The sequence below is a fragment of the Taudactylus pleione genome, unplaced genomic scaffold, assembly GCF_031769625.1.
Source record: "Taudactylus pleione unplaced genomic scaffold, aTauple2 ptg000174l, whole genome shotgun sequence".
Lineage (NCBI taxonomy): Eukaryota > Metazoa > Chordata > Amphibia > Anura > Myobatrachidae > Taudactylus > Taudactylus pleione.
This window is the reverse complement of record NW_028284576.1, coordinates 5,025,574-5,045,215: the sequence shown is the minus strand read 5'-3', so window position 1 is coordinate 5,045,215 and position 19,642 is coordinate 5,025,574. Positions and strand designations below refer to the sequence as shown.

Here is a 19,642-nt window from a genome sequence, read left to right as displayed (position 1 = left end):
CTAGGGGTCCAATTTCAACTGCTGTAACTTGTGTTACTATACTGTTGCAAGATTAACTTACTCCCTTTTTAAATAATTGAATCAACTTCTCAGAATTAACCCAGTGGATCCCAGTATCTGGTATATATTAATACATTTTTCTTATTCTTCTTGCTAAAAGTCACTGTGAATTTTTAGCTTATTCTCTATATCTTCTTAGGACTGATCACTTGTTTTCAATTTGTAAAGTTCTTTCTAGTATTATCTAACACTAGCTGGAAAGCCATGGATGTAGAGTTAGTAAAGTCATAGCTGTTAATTTCCATGTAAGTTTGTGTATTGAGGTAAAATGAAGACAAATGCCTGGTAAATTTTGTCTACCACAAAATAACAAATACAAAACACGTCCCTGGGTGGTCTTGAACTACCAACCTTTCGGTTAACAGCCGAACGCGCTAACCAATTGCGCCACAGAGACACGTGGAAGTGATTTCTAATGGATATTATCAGTAAGAGTAGATGAACCAGCAGAACTGAACTTAAACTGCATAATAGTTTCTAACTTGGATCATTTCTTACAATATCAAAAATATAATGAGATAAAAGGGAATATGACAGGGAGTTGGGCATTAAAATTCCAATGAGAAGGTAAGTAAGACAATGTATCTCTGTCCACAATGGAAGTAAGTTGGGACAGTGCCACCAGATGTGGGACAGTTTCCTCAGCCCCACAAAGTCTCCAACACAATGGTGATAAAGAAGGAAACATTTTATGAAATCATTAAGGTACTAAATACCAACGATAATGGGATTTCACTAAACTTGAGGCTAATGGAAGTTTTTGAGATGTTATTTCTAAATGTAATCCAGTCCGCATTCTCCAGATAAGATTTTGGAACCAAAATTTGCTGCAATATTTCAAGTGAAGAATAATATTCCAGACCAAAATTCTTCACTGTTTTTATTTTCTTCTGATGCCCCAGAGGAATGCTGAGTTACATATGGTTGTCTTGAAAATTACATGAAAACAATTTTGGGTTGATTCAAAGAGCTGATACACCACATTTCCTGTGAGTAACTGACTATAAGCCACACTTATGGTAGCTCCAAACTTGCACCAATTTGTTGTAGCCCCATAATGCTACATAAAAAAGTGATATCGGATTGCTAGGGGTCCAATTTCAACTGCTGTAACTTGTGTTACTATACTGTTGCAAGATTAACTTACTCCCTTTTTAAATAATTGAATCAACTTCTCAGAATTAACCCAGTGGATCCCAGTATCTGGTATATATTAATAAATTTTTCTTATTCGTCTGGCTAAAAGTCACTGTGAATTTTTAGCTTATTCTCTATATCTTCTTAGGACTGATCACTTGTTTTCAATTTGTAAAGATCTTTCTAGTATTATCTAACACTAGCTGGAAAGCCATGGATGTAGAGTTAGTAAAGTGATAGCTGTTAATTTCCATGTAAGTTTGTGTATTGAGGTAAAATGAAGACAAATGCCTGGTAAATTTTGTCTAATACCACAAAATAACAAATACTAAACACGTTCCTGGGTGGTCTTGAACTACCAACCTTTCGGTTAACAGCCGAACGCGCTAACCAATTGCGCCACAGAGACACGTGAAAGTGCTTTCTAATGGATATTATCAGTAAGGGTAGATGAACCAGCAGAACTGAACTTAAACTGCATAAAAGTTTCTAACTTGGATCATTTCTTACAATATCAAAAATATAATGAGATAAAAGGGAATATGACAGGGAGTTGGGCATTAAAATTCCAATGAGAAGGTAAGTAAGACAATGTATCTCTGTCCACAATGGAAGTAAGTTGGGACAGTGCCACCAGATGTGGGACAGTTTCCTCAGCCCCACAAAGTCTCCAACACAATGGTGATAAAGAAGGAAACATTTTATGAAATCATTAAGGTACTAAATACCAACGATAATGGGATTTCACTAAACTTGAGGCTAATGGATGTTTTTGAGATGTTATCTCTAAATGTAATCCAGTCCTCTTGGTGTGAGTGGTGTAAATGCTTTTAACATCAATGGGGAATTAGCTCAAATGGTAGAGTGCTCGCTTAGCATGCGAGAGGTAGTGGGATCGATGCCCGCATTCTCCAGATAATATTTTGGAACCAAAATTTGCTGCAATATATCAAGTGAAGAGTAACATTCCTGACCAAAATTCTTCACTGTTTTTATTTTCTTCTGATGCCCCAGAGGAATGCAGAGTTACATATAGTTGACTTGAAAATTACATGCAAACAATTTGGGGTTGATTCAAAGAGCTGATACACCACATTTAATGTGAGTAACTGACTATAAGCCACACTTATGGTAACTCCAAACTTGCACCAATTTGTTGTAGCACCATATGCTGTATAAAAAAGTGATATCGGGTTGCTAGTCGTCCAATTTCAACTGCTGTAACTGGTGTTACTATACTGTTGCAAGGTTAACTTACCCCCTTTGTAAATAATTGAATCAACTTCTCAGAATTAACCCAGTGGATCCCAGTATCTGGTATATATTAATACATTTTTTCTTATTCTTCTGGCTAAAAGTCACTGTGAATTTTTAGCTTATTCTCTATATCTTCTTAGAACTGATCACTTGTTTTAAATTTGTAAAGTTCTTTCTAGTATTATCTAACACTAGCTGGAAAGCCATGGATGTAGAGTTAGTAAAGTCATAGCTGTTAATTTCCATGTAAGTTTGTGTATTGAGGTAAAATGATGACAAATGCCAGGTAAATTTCATCAAATACAGAATCCTCCTGCCACAGAATAACAAATACTTAACACGTCCCTGGATGGGCTTGAACCACCAACCTTTCAGTTAACAGCCGAACGCGCTAACCAATTGCGCCACAGAGACACGTGAAAGTGCTTTCTAATGGATATTATCAGTAAGAGTAGATGAACCAGCAGAACTGAACTTAAACTGCATAATAGTTTCTAACTTGGATCATTTCTTACAATATCAAAAATATAATGAGATAAAAAGGGAATATGACAGGGAGTTGGGCATTAAAATTCCAATGAGAAGGTAAGTAAGACAATGTATCTCTGTCCACAATGGAAGTAAGTTGGGACAGTGCCACCAGATGTGGGACAGTTTCCTCAGCCCCACAAAGTCTCCAACACAATGGTGATAAAGAAGGAAACATTTTATGAAATCATTAAGGTACTAAATACCAACGATAATGGGATTTCACTAAACTTGAGGCTAATGGAAGTTTTTGAGATGTTATTTCTAAATGTAATCCAGTCCGCATTCTCCAGATAAGATTTTGGAACCAAAATTTGCTGCAATATTTCAAGTGAAGAATAATATTCCAGACCAAAATTCTTCACTGTTTTTATTTTCTTCTGATGCCCCAGAGGAATGCTGAGTTACATATGGTTGTCTTGAAAATTACATGAAAACAATTTTGGGTTGATTCAAAGAGCTGATACACCACATTTCCTGTGAGTAACTGACTATAAGCCACACTTATGGTAGCTCCAAACTTGCACCAATTTGTTGTAGCCCCATAATGCTACATAAAAAATTGATATCGGATTGCTAGGGGTCCAATTTCAACTGCTGTAACTTGTGTTACTATACTGTTGCAAGATTAACTTACTCCCTTTTTAAATAATTGAATCAACTTCTCAGAATTAACCCAGTGGATCCCAGTATCTGGTATATATTAATACATTTTTCTTATTCTTCTGGCTAAAAGTCACTGTGAATTTTTAGCTTATTCTCTATATCTTCTTAGGACTGATCACTTGTTTTCAATTTGTAAAGATCTTTCTAGTATTATCTAACACTAGCTGGAAAGCCATGGATGTAGAGTTAGTAAAGTGATAGCTGTTAATTTCCATGTAAGTTTGTGTATTGAGGTAAAATGAAGACAGATGCCTGGTAAATTTTGTCTAATACCACAAAATAACAAATACTAAACACGTTCCTGGGTGGTCTTGAACTACCAACCTTTTGGTTAACAGCCGAACGCGCTAACCAATTGCGCCACAGAGACACGTGAAAGTGCTTTCTAATGGATATTATCAGTAAGGGTAGATGAACCAGCAGAACTGAACTTAAACTGCATAAAAGTTTCTAGCTTGGATCATTTCTTACAATATCAAAAATATAATGAGATAAAAGGGAATATGACAGGGAGTTGGGCATTAAAATTCCAATGAGAAGGTAAGTAAGACAATGTATCTCTGTCCACAATGGAAGTAAGTTGGGACAGTGCCACCAGATGTGGGACAGTTTCCTCAGCCCCACAAAGTCTCCAACACAATGGTGATAAAGAAGGAAACATTTTATGAAATCATTAAGGTACTAAATACCAGCGATAATGGGATTTCACTAAACTTGAGGCTAATGGATGTTTTTGAGATGTTATTTCTAAATGTAATCCAGTCCGCATTCTCCAGATAAGATTTTGGAACCAGAATTTGCTGCAATATATCAAGTGAAGAATAACATTCCTGACCAAAATTCTTCACTGTTTTTATTTTCTTCTGATGCCCCAGTGGAATGCGGAGTGACATATAGTTGTCTTGAAAATTACATGCAAGCAATTTGGGGTTGATTCAAAGAGCTGATACACCACATTTCCTGTGAGTAACTGACTATAAGCCACACTTATGGTAGCTCCCAACTTGAACCAAATTGTTGTAGCACCATATGCTGTATAAAAAAGTGATATCGGGTTGCTAGTCGTCCAATTTCAACTGCTGTAACTGGTGTTACTATACTGTTGCAAGGTTAACTTACCCCCTTTGTAAATAATTGAATCAACTTCTCAGAATTAACCCAGTGGATCCCAGTATCTGGTATATATTAATACATTTTTTCTTATTCTTCTGGCTAAAAGTCACTGTGAATTTTTAGCTTATTCTCTATATCTTCTTAGGACTGATCACTTGTTTTCAATTTGTAAAGTTCTTTCTATTATTAGCTAACACTAGTTGGAAAGCCATGGATATAGAGTTAGTAAAGTCATAGCTGTTAATTTCCATGTAAGTTTGTGTATTGAGGTAAAATGAAGACAAATGTCTGGTAAATTTCATCAAATAACGAATCCTCCTGCCACAGAATAACAAATACTAAACACGTCCCTGGGTGGGCTTGAACCAACAACCTTTCAGTTAACAGCCGAACGCGCTAACCAATTGCGCCACAGAGACACGTGAAAGTGCTTTCTAATGGATATTATCAGTAAGCGAAGATGTACCAGCAGAACTGAACTTAAACTACTTAAAAGTTTCTAACTTGGATCATTTCTTACAAATGGACACTATAATATGAACTTGTGCAAAGTAAGAAATAACAGGATTATACCCTGTACATTGAGAATTTTGTCAGGGTGTGAAAATATCTTAGTCGTGATGGGGGCGAATCAATCCAGTTATAAAAGGGTTGAAATAGTGGGATTTCAGTTAGTCCAAGGATCCAAGTATATGAGAACTTATTTGCAGTGTTATGAAAAATTCTGGTGATGTATTCACAATGATAGATGTGCCAAATTGTATTTATAATAAGGATAGAGAAAGGTGGAACTGAGTTTTTTCAATATAAAGCTATATGGCATTTGGTAGCACTCAAAATATGTGTTATAAATTTGTGGGTATACTTAGGAATATCTGAAATATAATGAGATAAAAGGGAATATGACAGGGAGTTGGGCATTAAAATTCCTATGAGAAGGTAAGTAAGACAATGTATCTCTGTCCACAATGGAAGTAAGTTGGGACAGTGCCACCAGATGTGGGACAGTTTCCTCAGTCCCACAAAGTCTCCAACACAATGGTGATAAAGAAGGAAACATTTTATGAAATCATTAAGGTACTAAATACCAACGATAATGGGATTTCACTAAACTTGAGGCTAATGGAAGTTTTTGAGATGTTATTTCTAAATGTAATCCAGTCCGCATTCTCCAGATAAGATTTTGCAACCAAAATTTGCTGCAATATATCAAGTGAAGAAAAACATTCCAGACCAAAATTCTTCACTGTTTTATTTTCTTCTGATACCCCTGAGGAATGCGGAGTGACATATAGTTGTCTTGAAAATTACATGCAAACAATTTGGGGTTGATTCAAAGAGCTGATACACCACATTTCCTGTCAGTAACTGACTTTAAGCCACACTTATGGTAGCTCCAAACTTGCTCCAATTTGTTGTAGCCCCATAATGCTACATAAAAAAGTGATATCGGATTGCTAGGGGTCCAATTTCAACTGCTGTAACTTGTGTTACTATACTATTGCAAGATTAACTTACTCCCTTTTTACATAATTGAATCAACTTCTCAGAATTAACCCAGTGGATCCCAGTATCTGGTATATATTAATACATTTTTCTTATTCTTCTTGCTAAAAGTCACTGTGAATTTTTAGCTTATTCTCTATATCTTCTTAGGACTGATCACTTGTTTTCAATTTGTAAAGTTCTTTCTAGTATTATCTAACACTAGTTGGAAAGCCATGGATGTAGAGTTAGTAAAGTCATAGCTGTTAATTTCCATGTAAGTTTGTGTATTGAGGTAAAATGAAGACAAATGTCTGGTAAATTTCGTCAAATGAAGAATACTCCTACAACAGAATAACAAATACTAAACACGTCCCTGGGTGGGCTTGAACCACCAACTTTTCAGTTAACAGCCAAACGCGCTAACCAATTGCGCCACAGAGACACGTCAAAGTGCTTTCTAATGGATATTATCAGTAAGAGTAGATGAACCAGCAGAACTGAACTTAAACTGCATAATAGTTTCTAACTTGGATCATTTCTTACAATATCAAAAATATAATGAGATAAAAGGGAATATGACAGGGAGTTGGGCATTAAAATTCCAATGAGAAGGTAAGTAAGACAATGTATCTCTGTCCACAATGGAAGTAAGTTGGGACAGTGCCACCAGATGTGGGACAGTTTCCTCAGCCCCACAAAGTCTCCAACACAATGGTGATAAAGAAGGAAACATTTTATGAAATCATTAAGGTACTAAATTCCAACGATAATGGGATTTCACTAAACTTGAGGCTAATGGAAGTTTTTGAGATGTTATTTCTAAATGTAATCCAGTCCGCATTCTCCAGATAAGATTTTGGAACCAAAATTTGCTGCAATATTTCAAGTGAAGAATAACATTCCTGACCAAAATTCTTCACTGTTTTTATTTTCTTCTGATGCCCCAGAGGAATGCTGAGTTACATATGGTTGTCTTGAAAATTACATGCAAACAATTTGGGGTTGATTCAAAGAGCTGATACACCACATTTCCTGTGAGTAACTGACTATAAGCCACACTTATGGTAGCTCCAAACTTGCACCAATTTGTTGTAGCCCCATAATGCTACATAAAAAAGTGATATCGGATTGCTAGGGGTCCAATTTCAACTGCTGTAACTTGTGTTACTATACTGTTGCAAGATTAACTTACTCCCTTTTTAAATAATTGAATCAACTTCTCAGAATTAACCCAGTGGAACCCAGTATCTGGTATATATTAATACATTTTTCTTATTCTTCTGGCTAAAAGTCACTGTGAATTTTTAGCTTATTCTCTATACCTTCTTAGGACTGATCACTTGTTTTCAATTTGTAAAGATCTTTCTAGTATTATCTAACACTAGCTGGAAAGCCATTGATGTAGAGTTAGTAAAGTGATAGCTGTTAATTTCCATGTAAGTTTGTGTATTGAGGTAAAATGAAGACAAATGCCTGGTAAATATTGTCTAATACCACAAAATAACAAATACTAAACACGTTCCTGGGTGGTCTTGAACTACCAACCTTTCGGTTAACAGCCGAACGCGCTAACCAATTGCGCCACAGAGACACGTGAAAGTGCTTTCTAATGGATATTATCAGTAAGGGTAGATGAACCAGCAGAACTGAACTTAAACTGCATAAAAGTTTCTAACTTGGATCATTTCTTACAATATCAAAAATATAATGAGATAAAAGGGAATATGACAGGGAGTTGGGCATTAAAATTCCAATGAGAAGGTAAGTAAGACAATGTATCTCTGTCCACAATGGAAGTAAGTTGGGACAGTGCCACCAGATGTGGGACAGTTTCCTCAGCCCCACAAAGTCTCCAACACAATGGTGATAAAGAAGGAAACATTTTATGAAATCATTAAGGTACTAAATACCAACGATAATGGGATTTCACTAAACTTGAGGCTAATGGATGTTTTTGAGATGTTATCTCTAAATGTAATCCAGTCCTCTTGGTGTGAGTAGTGTAAATGCTTTTAACATCAATGGGGCATTAGCTCAAATGGTAGAGTGCTCGCTTAGTATGCGAGAGGTAGTGAGATCAATGCCCGCATTCTCCAGATAAGATTTTGCAACCAAAATTTGCTGCAATATATCAAGTGAAGAAAAACATTCCAGACCAAAATTCTTCACTGTTTTTATTTTCTTCTGATGCCCCAGAGGAATGCGGAGTGACATATAGTTGTCTTGAAAATTACATGCAAACAATTTGGGGTTGATTCAAAGAGCTGATACACCACATTTCCTGTGAGTAACTGACTATAAGCCACACTTATGGTAGCTCCAAACTTGCACCAATTTGTTGTAGCCCCATAATGCTGCATAAAAAAGTGATATTGTGTTACTAGGGGTCCAATTTCAACTGCTGTAACTGGTATTACTAGACATTTGCAAGGTTAACTTACCCCCTTTTTAAATAATTGAATCCACTTCTCAGAATTAACCCAGTGGATCCCAGTATCTGGTATATATTAATAAATTTTTCTTATTCTTCTGGCTAAAAGTCACTGTGAATTTTTAGCTTATTCTCTATATCTTCTTAGGACTGATCACTTGTTTTCAATTTGTAAAGTTCTTTCTAGTATTATCTAACACTAGCTGGAAAGCAATGGATGTAGAGTTAGTAAAGTCATAGCTGTTAATTTCCATGTAAGTTTGTGTATTGAGGTAAAATGAAGACAAATGCCTGGTAAATTTTGTCTAATACCACAAAATAACAAATACTAAACACGTCCCTGGGTGGTCTTGAACTACCAACCTTTCGGTTAACAGCCGAACGCGCTAACCAATTGCACCACAGAGACACGTGAAAGAGCTTTCTAATGGATATTATCAGTAAGGGAAGATGAACCAGCAGAACTGAACTTAAACTGCATAAAAGTTTCTAACTTGGATCATTTCTTACAATATCAAAAATATAATGAGATAAAAGGGAATATGACAGGGAGTTGGGCATTAAAATTCCAATGAGAAGGTAAGTAAGACAATGTATCTCTGTCCACAATGGAAGTACGTTGGGACAGTGCCACCAGATGTGGGACAGTTTCTTCAGCCCCACAAAGTCTCCAACACAATGGTGATAAAGAAGGAAACATTTTATGAAATCATTAAGGTACTAAATACCAACGATAATGGGATTTCACTAAACTTGAGGCTAATGGATGTTTTTGAGATGTTATCTCTAAATGTAATCCAGTCCTCTTGGTGTGAGTGGTGTAAATGCTTTTAACATCAAAGGGGAATTAGCTCAAATGGTAGAGTGCTCGCTTAGCTTGCGAGAGGTAGTGGGATCGATGCCCGCATTCTCCAGATAATATTTTGGAAACAAAATTTGCTGCAATATATCAAGTGAAGAATAACATTCCTGACCAAAATTCTTCACTGTTTTTATTTTCTTCTGATGCCCCAGAGGAATGCAGAGTTACATATAGTTGTCTTGAAAATTACATGCAATCAATTTGGGGTTGATTCAAAGAGCTGATACACCACATTTAATGTGAGTATCTGACTATAAGCCAAACTTAAGGTAGCTCCCAACTTGCACCAAATTGTTGTAGCACCATATGCTGTATAAAAAAGTGATATCGGGTTGCTAGTCGTCCAATTTCAACTGCTGTAACTGGTGTTACTATACTGTTGCAAGGTTAACTTACCCCCTTTGTAAATAATTGAATCAACTTCTCAGAATTGACCCAGTGGATCCCAGTATCTGGTATATATTAATACATTTTTTCTTATTCTTCTGGCTAAAAGTCACTGTGAATTTTTAGCTTATTCTCTATATCTTCTTAGGACTGATCACTTGTTTTCAATTTGTAAAGTTCTTTCTATTATTATCTAACACTAGTTGGAAAGCCATGGATATAGAGTTAGTAAAGTCATAGCTGTTAATTTCCATGTAAGTTTGTGTATTGAGGTAAAATGAAGACAAATGTCTGGTAAATTTCATCAAATAAAGAATCCTCCTGCCACAGAATAACAAATACTAAACACGTCCCTGGGTGGGCTTGAACCAACAACCTTTCAGTTAACAGCCGAACGCGCTAACCAATTGCGCCACAGAGACACGTGAAAGTGTTTTCTAATGGATATTATCAGTAAGCGAAGATGAACCAGCAGAACTGAACTTTAACTACTTAAAAGTTTCTAACTTGGATCATTTCTTACGAATGGACACTATAATATGAACTTGTGCAAAGTAAGAAATAACAGGATTATACCCTGTAAATTGAGAATTTTGTCAGAGTGTGAAAATATCTTAGTCGTGAAGGGGGCGAATCAATCCAGTTATAAAAGGGTTGAAATAGGGGGATTTCAGTTAGTCCAAGGATCCAAGTATATGAGAACTTATTTGCAGTGTTATGAAAAATTCTTGTGATGTATTCACAATGATAGATGTGCCAAATTGTATTTATAATAAAGAAAGAGAATGGTGGAACTGAGTTTTTTCAATATAAAGCTATATGGCATTTGGTAGCACTCAAAATATGTGTTATAAATTTGTGGGTATACTTAGGAATATCAGAAATATAATGAGATAAAAGGGAATATGACAGGGAGTTGGGCATTAAAATTCCAATGAGAAGGTAAGTAAGACAATGTATCTCTGTCCACAATGGAAGTAAGTTGGGACAGTGCCACCAGATGTGGGACAGTTTCCTCAGCCCCACAAAGTCTCCAACACAATGGTTATAAAGAAGGAAACATTTTATGAAATCATTAAGGTACTAAATACCAACGATAATGGGATTTCTCTAAACTTGAGGCTAATGGAAGTTTTTGAGATGTTATTTCTAAATGTAATCCAGTCCGCATTCTCCAGATAAGATTTTGCAACCAAAATTTGCTGCAATATATCAAGTGAAGAATAACATTCCAGACCAAAATTCTTCACTGTTTTTATTTTCTTCTGATGCCCCAGAGGAATGCGGAGTGACATATAGTTGTCTTGAAAATCACATGCAAACAATTTGGGGTTGATTCAAAGAGCTGATACACCACATTTCCTGTGAGTAACTGACTATAAGCCACACTTATGGTAGCTCCAAACTTGCACCAATTTGTTGTAACCCCATAATGCTGCATAAAAAAGTGATATTGTGTTACTAGGGGTCCAATTTCAACTGCTGTAACTGGTATTACTAGACATTTGCAAGGTAAATTACCCCCTTTTTAAATAATTGAATCCACTTCTCAGAATTAACCCAGTGGATCCCAGTATCTGGTATATATTAATAAATTTTTCTTATTCTTCTGGCTAAAAGTCACTGTGAATTTTTAGCTTATTCTCTATATCTTCTTAGAACTGATCACTTGTTTTCAATTTGTAAAGTTCTTTCTAGTATTATCTAACACTAGCTGGAAAGCCATGGATGTAGAGTTAGTAAAGTCATAGCTGTTAATTTCCATGTAAGTTTGTGTATTGAGGTAAAATGATGACAAATGCCAGGTAAATTTCATCAAATACAGAATCCTCCTGCCACAGAATAACAAATACTTAACACGTCCCTGGGTGGGCTTGAACCACCAACCTTTCAGTTAACAGCCGAAAGCGCTAACCAATTGCGCCACAGAGACACGTGAAAGTGCTTTCTAATGGATATTATCAGTAAGCGAAGATGAACCAGCAGAACTGAACTTAAACTACTTAAAAGTTTCAAACTTGGATCATTTCTTACAAATGGACACTTTAATATGAACTTGTGCAAAGTAAGAAATAACAGGATTATATCCTGTGAATTGAGAATTTTGTCAGGGTGTGAAAATATCTTAGTCATGATGGGGGCGAATCAATCCAGTTATAAAAGGGTTGAAATAGGGGGATTTCAGTTAGTCCAAGGATCCAAGTATATGAGAACTTATTTGCAGTGTTATGAAAAATTCTGGTGATGTATTCACAATGATAGATGTGCCAAATTGTATTTATAATAAAGATAGAGAATGGTGGAACTGAGTTTTTTCAATATAAAGCTATATGGCATTTGCTAGCACTTAAAATATGTGTTATAAATTTGTGGGTATACTTAGGAATATCAGAAATATAATGAGATAAAAGGGAATATGACAGGGAGTTGGGCATTAAAATTCCAATGAGAAGGTAAGTAAGACAATGTATCTCTGTCCACAATGGAAGTAAGTTGGGACAGTGCCACCAGATGTGGGACAGTTTCCTCAGCCCCACAAAGTCTCCAACACAATGGTGATAAAGAAGGAAACATTTTATGAAATCATTTAGGTACTAAATACTAGCGATAATGGGATTTCACTAAACTTGAGGCTAATGGATGTTTTTGAGATGTTATTTCTAAATGTAATCCTGTCCGCATTCTCCAGACAAGATTTTGGAACCAAAATTTGCTGCAATATATCAAGTGAAGAATAACATTCCTGACCAAAATTCTTCACTGTTTTTATTTTCTTCTGATGCCCCAGAGGAATGCTGAGTTACATATAGTTGTCTTGAAAATTACATGCAAACAATTTGGGGTTAATTCAAAGAGCTGATACACCACATTTCCTGTGAGTAACTGACTATAAGCTACACTTATGGTAGCTCCAAACTTGCACCAATTTGTTGTAGCCCCATAATGCTACATAAAAAAGTGATATCGGATTGCTAGGGGTCCAATTTCAACTGCTGTAACTTGTGTTACTATACTGTTGCAAGATTAACTTACTCCCTTTTTAAATAATTGAATCAACTTCTCAGAATTAACCCAGTGGATCCCAGTATCTGGTATATATTAATACATTTTTCTTATTCTTCTTGCTAAAAGTCACTGTGAATTTTTAGCTTATTCTCTATATCTTCTTAGGACTGATCACTTGTTTTCAATTTGTAAAGTTCTTTCTAGTATTATCTAACACTAGCTGGAAAGCCATGGATGTAGAGTTAGTAAAGTCATAGCTGTTAATTTCCATGTAAGTTTGTGTATTGAGGTAAAATGAAGACAAATGCCTGGTAAATTTTGTCTACCACAAAATAACAAATACAAAACACGTCCCTGGGTGGTCTTGAACTACCAACCTTTCGGTTAACAGCCGAACGCGCTAACCAATTGCGCCACAGAGACACGTGGAAGTGATTTCTAATGGATATTATCAGTAAGAGTAGATGAACCAGCAGAACTGAACTTAAACTGCATAATAGTTTCTAACTTGGATCATTTCTTACAATATCAAAAATATAATGAGATAAAAGGGAATATGACAGGGAGTTGGGCATTAAAATTCCAATGAGAAGGTAAGTAAGACAATGTATCTCTGTCCACAATGGAAGTAAGTTGGGACAGTGCCACCAGATGTGGGACAGTTTCCTCAGCCCCACAAAGTCTCCAACACAATGGTGATAAAGAAGGAAACATTTTATGAAATCATTAAGGTACTAAATACCAACGATAATGGGATTTCACTAAACTTGAGGCTAATGGAAGTTTTTGAGATGTTATTTCTAAATGTAATCCAGTCCGCATTCTCCAGATAAGATTTTGGAACCAAAATTTGCTGCAATATTTCAAGTGAAGAATAATATTCCAGACCAAAATTCTTCACTGTTTTTATTTTCTTCTGATGCCCCAGAGGAATGCTGAGTTACATATGGTTGTCTTGAAAATTACATGAAAACAATTTTGGGTTGATTCAAAGAGCTGATACACCACATTTCCTGTGAGTAACTGACTATAAGCCACACTTATGGTAGCTCCAAACTTGCACCAATTTGTTGTAGCCCCATAATGCTACATAAAAAAGTGATATCGGATTGCTAGGGGTCCAATTTCAACTGCTGTAACTTGTGTTACTATACTGTTGCAAGATTAACTTACTCCCTTTTTAAATAATTGAATCAACTTCTCAGAATTAACCCAGTGGATCCCAGTATCTGGTATATATTAATAAATTTTTCTTATTCGTCTGGCTAAAAGTCACTGTGAATTTTTAGCTTATTCTCTATATCTTCTTAGGACTGATCACTTGTTTTCAATTTGTAAAGATCTTTCTAGTATTATCTAACACTAGCTGGAAAGCCATGGATGTAGAGTTAGTAAAGTGATAGCTGTTAATTTCCATGTAAGTTTGTGTATTGAGGTAAAATGAAGACAAATGCCTGGTAAATTTTGTCTAATACCACAAAATAACAAATACTAAACACGTTCCTGGGTGGTCTTGAACTACCAACCTTTCGGTTAACAGCCGAACGCGCTAACCAATTGCGCCACAGAGACACGTGAAAGTGCTTTCTAATGGATATTATCAGTAAGGGTAGATGAACCAGCAGAACTGAACTTAAACTGCATAAAAGTTTCTAACTTGGATCATTTCTTACAATATCAAAAATATAATGAGATAAAAGGGAATATGACAGGGAGTTGGGCATTAAAATTCCAATGAGAAGGTAAGTAAGACAATGTATCTCTGTCCACAATGGAAGTAAGTTGGGACAGTGCCACCAGATGTGGGACAGTTTCCTCAGCCCCACAAAGTCTCCAACACAATGGTGATAAAGAAGGAAACATTTTATGAAATCATTAAGGTACTAAATACCAACGATAATGGGATTTCACTAAACTTGAGGCTAATGGATGTTTTTGAGATGTTATCTCTAAATGTAATCCAGTCCTCTTGGTGTGAGTGGTGTAAATGCTTTTAACATCAATGGGGAATTAGCTCAAATGGTAGAGTGCTCGCTTAGCATGCGAGAGGTAGTGGGATCGATGCCCGCATTCTCCAGATAATATTTTGGAACCAAAATTTGCTGAAATATATCAAGTGAAGAGTAACATTCCTGACCAAAATTCTTCACTGTTTTTATTTTCTTCTGATGCCCCAGAGGAATGCAGAGTTACATATAGTTGACTTGAAAATTACATGCAAACAATTTGGGGTTGATTCAAAGAGCTGATACACCACATTTAATGTGAGTAACTGACTATAAGCCACACTTATGGTAACTCCAAACTTGCACCAATTTGTTGTAGCACCATATGCTGTATAAAAAAGTGATATCGGGTTGCTAGTCGTCCAATTTCAACTGCTGTAACTGGTGTTACTATACTGTTGCAAGGTTAACTTACCCCCTTTGTAAATAATTGAATCAACTTCTCAGAATTAACCCAGTGGATCCCAGTATCTGGTATATATTAATACATTTTTCTTATTCTTCTGGCTAAAAGTCACTGTGAATTTTTAGCTTATTCTCTATATCTTCTTAGAACTGATCACTTGTTTTAAATTTGTAAAGTTCTTTCTAGTATTATCTAACACTAGCTGGAAAGCCATGGATGTAGAGTTAGTAAAGTCATAGCTGTTAATTTCCATGTAAGTTTGTGTATTGAGGTAAAATGATGACAAATGCCTGGTAAATTTCGTCAAATACAGAATCCTCCTGCCACAGAATAACAAATACTTAACACGTCCCTGGATGGGCTTGAACCACCAACCTTTCAGTTAACAGCCGAACTCGCTAACCAATTGCGCCACAGAGACACGTGAAAGTGCTTTCTAATGGATATTATCAGTAAGAGTAGATGAACCAGCAGAACTGAACTTAAACTGCATAATAGTTTCTAACTTGGATCATTTCTTACAATATCAAAAATATAATGAGATAAAAGGGAATATGACAGGGAGTTGGGCATTAAAATTCCAATGAGAAGGTAAGTAAGACAATGTATCTCTGTCCACAATGGAAGTAAGTTGGGACAGTGCCACCAGATGTGGGACAGTTTCCTCAGCCCCACAAAGTCTCCAACACAATGGTGATAAAGAAGGAAACATTTTATGAAATCATTAAGGTACTAAATACCAACGATAATGGGATTTCACTAAACTTGAGGCTAATGGAAGTTTTTGAGATGTTATTTCTAAATGTAATCCAGTCCGCATTCTCCAGATAAGATTTTGTAACCAAAATTTGCTGCAATATTTCATGTGAAGAATAATATTCCAGACCAAAATTCTTCACTGTTTTTATTTCTTCTGATGCCCCAGAGGAATGCTGAGTTACATATGGTTGTCTTGAAAATTACATGAAAACAATTTTGGGTTGATTCAAAGAGCTGATACACCACATTTCCTGTGAGTAACTGACTATAAGCCACACTTATGGTAGCTCCAAACTTGCACCAATTTGTTGTAGCCCCATAATGCTACATAAAAAAGTGATATCGGATTGCTAGGGGTCCAATTTCAACTGCTGTAACTTGTGTTACTATACTGTTGCAAGATTAACTTACTCCCTTTTTAAATAATTGAATCAACTTCTCAGAATTAACCCAGTGGATCCCAGTATCTGGTATATATTAATACATTTTTCTTATTCTTCTGGCTAAAAGTCACTGTGAATTTTTAGCTTATTCTCTATATCTTCTTAGGACTGATCACTTGTTTTAAATTTGTAAAGATCTTTCTAGTATTATCTAACACTAGCTGGAAAGCCATGGATGTAGAGTTAGTAAAGTGATAGCTGTTAATTTCCATGTAAGTTTGTGTATTGAGGTAAAATGAAGACAAATGCCTGGTAAATTTTGTCTAATACCACAAAATAACAAATACTAAACACGTTCCTGGGTGGTCTTGAACTACCAACCTATCGGTTAACAGCCGAACGCGCTAACCAATTGCGCCACAGAGACACGTGAAAGTGCTTTCTAATGGATATTATCAGTAAGGGTAGATGAACCAGCAGAACTGAACTTAAACTGCATAAAAGTTTCTAACTTGGATCATTTCTTACAATATCAAAAATATAATGAGATAAAAGGGAATATGACAGGGAGTTGGGCATTAAAATTCCAATGAGAAGGTAAGTAAGACAATGTATCTCTGTCCACAATGGAAGTAAGTTGGGACAGTGCCACCAGATGTGGGACAGTTTCCTCAGCCCCACAAAGTCTCCAACACAATGGTGATAAAGAAGGAAACATTTTATGAAATCATTAAGGTACTAAATACCAACGATAATGGGATTTCACTAAACTTGAGGCTAATGGATGTTTTTGAGATGTTATCTCTAAATGTAATCCAGTCCTCTTGGTGTGAGTGGTGTAAATGCTTTTAACATCAATGGGGAATTAGCCCAAATGGTAGAGTGCTCGCTTAGCATGCGAGAGGTAGTGGGATCGATGCCCGCATTCTCCAGTTAATATTTTGGAACCAAAATTTGCTGCAATATATCAAGTGAAGAGTAACATTCCTGACCAAAATTCTTCACTGTTTTTATTTTCTTCTGATGCCCCAGAGGAATGCTGAGTTACATATAGTTGTCTTGAAAATTACATGCAAACAATTTGGGGTTGATTCAAAGAGCTGATACACCACATTTAATGTGAGTAACTGACTATAAGCCACACTTATGGTAACTCCAAACTTGCACCAATTTGTTGTAGCACCATATGCTGTATAAAAAAGTGATATCGGGTTGCTAGTCGTCCAATTTCAACTGCTGTAACTGGTGTTACTATTCTGTTGCAAGGTTAACTTACCCCCTTTGTAAATAATTGAATCAACTTCTCAGAATTAACCCAGTGGATCCCAGTATCTGGTATATATTAATACATTTTTTCTTATTCTTCTGGCTAAAAGTCACTGTGAATTTTTAGCTTATTCTCTATATCTTCTTAGAACTGATCACTTGTTTTCAATTTGTAAAGTTCTTTCTAGTATTATCTAACACTAGCTGGAAAGCAATGGATGTAGAGTTAGTAAAGTCATAGCTGTTAATTTCCATGTAAGTTTGTGTATTGAGGTAAAATGAAGACAAATGCCTGGTAAATTTTGTCTAATACCACAAAATAACAAATACTAAACACGTCCCTGGGTGGTCTTGAACTACCAACCTTTCGGTTAACAGCCGAACGCGCTAACCAATTGCGCCACAGAGACACGTGAAAGTGCTTTCTAATGGATATTATCAGTAAGAGTAGATGAACCAGCAGAACTGAACTTAAACTGCATAATAGTTTCTAACTTGGATCATTTCTTACAATATCAAAAATATAATGAGATAAAAGGGAATATGACAGGGAGTTGGGCATTAAAATTCCAATGAGAAGGTAAGTAAGACAATGTATCTCTGTCCACAATGGAATTGCGCCACAGAGACACGTGAAAGTGCTTTCTAATGGATATTATCAGTAAGGGTAGATGAACCAGCAGAACTGAACTTAAACTGCATAAAAGTTTCTAACTTGGAACATTTCTAACAATATCAAAAATATAATGAGATAAAAGGGAATATGACAGGGAGTTGGGCATTAAAATTCCAATGAGAAGGTAAGTAAGACAATGAATCTCTGTCCACAATGGAAGTAAGTTGGGACAGTGCCACCAGATGTGGGACAGTTTCCTCAGCCCCACAAAGTCTCCAACACAATGGTGATAAAGAAGGAAACATTTTATGAAATCATTAAGGTACTAAATACCAACGATAATGGGATTTCACTAAACTTGAGGCTAATGGATGTTTTTGAGATGTTATCTCTAAATGTAATCCAGTCCTCTTGGTGTGAGTGGTGTAAATACTTTTAACATCAAAGGGGAATTAGCTCAAATGGTAGAGTGCTCGCTTAGCATGAGAGAGGTAGTGGGATCGATGCCCGCATTCTCCAGAAAATATTTTGGAACCAAAATTTGCTGCAGTATATCAAGTGAAGAATAACATTCCTGACCAAAATTCTTCACTGTTTTTATTTTCTTCTGATGCCCCAGAGGAATGCAGAGTTACATATAGTTGTCTTGAAAATTACATGCAAACAATTTAGGGTTGATTCAAAGAGCTGATACACCACATTTAATGTGAGTAACTGACTATAAGCCACACTTATGGTAGCTCCAAACTTGCACCAATTTGTTGTAGCACCATATGCTGTATAAAAAAGTGATATCGGGTTGCTAGTCGTCCAATTTCAACTGCTGTAACTGGTGTTACTATACTGTTGCAAGGTTAACTTACCCCCTTTGTAAATAATTGAATCCACTTCTCAGAATTAACCCAGTGGATCCCAGTATCTGGTATATATTAATAAATTTTTCTTATTCTTCTGGCTAAAAGTCACTGTGAATTTTTAGCTTATTCTCTATATCTTCTTAGAACTGATCACTTGTTTTCAATTTGTAAAGTTCTTTCTAGTATTATCTAACACTAGCTGGAAAGCAATGGATGTAAAGTTAGTAAAGTCATAGCTGTTAATTTCCATGTAAGTTTGTGTATTGAGGTAAAATGATGACAAATGCCAGGTAAATTTCGTCAAATATAGAATCCTCCTGCCACAGAATAACAAATACTAAACACGTCACTGGGTGGGCTTGAACCACCAACCTTTCAGTTAACAGCCGAAAGCGCTAACCAATTGCGCCACAG

At 36.0% G+C, this 19,642-nt stretch overlaps 6 non-coding genes across 6 annotated transcripts; all 6 read right to left on the bottom strand.

The window, feature by feature from the left end:
• Window positions 1-383: 383 nt before the first annotated feature.
• Window positions 384-457, bottom strand: TRNAN-GUU (transfer RNA asparagine (anticodon GUU)). Its single transcript has one exon. It is a non-coding gene; the product is annotated as a tRNA-Asn (tRNA).
• Window positions 458-2,794: 2,337 nt separating this feature from the next.
• On the bottom strand, window positions 2,795-2,868 carry TRNAN-GUU (transfer RNA asparagine (anticodon GUU)). Its single transcript has one exon. It is a non-coding gene; the product is annotated as a tRNA-Asn (tRNA).
• Window positions 2,869-5,106: 2,238 nt separating this feature from the next.
• On the bottom strand, window positions 5,107-5,180 carry TRNAN-GUU (transfer RNA asparagine (anticodon GUU)). Its single transcript has one exon. It is a non-coding gene; the product is annotated as a tRNA-Asn (tRNA).
• Window positions 5,181-10,277: 5,097 nt separating this feature from the next.
• TRNAN-GUU (transfer RNA asparagine (anticodon GUU)) lies at window positions 10,278-10,351 on the bottom strand. The gene has a single exon. It is a non-coding gene; the product is annotated as a tRNA-Asn (tRNA).
• A 1,437-nt stretch (window positions 10,352-11,788) lies between these two features.
• Window positions 11,789-11,862, bottom strand: TRNAN-GUU (transfer RNA asparagine (anticodon GUU)). Its single transcript has one exon. It is a non-coding gene; the product is annotated as a tRNA-Asn (tRNA).
• A 1,422-nt stretch (window positions 11,863-13,284) lies between these two features.
• TRNAN-GUU (transfer RNA asparagine (anticodon GUU)) lies at window positions 13,285-13,358 on the bottom strand. The gene has a single exon. It is a non-coding gene; the product is annotated as a tRNA-Asn (tRNA).
• Between the last annotated feature and the right edge of the window lie 6,284 nt (window positions 13,359-19,642).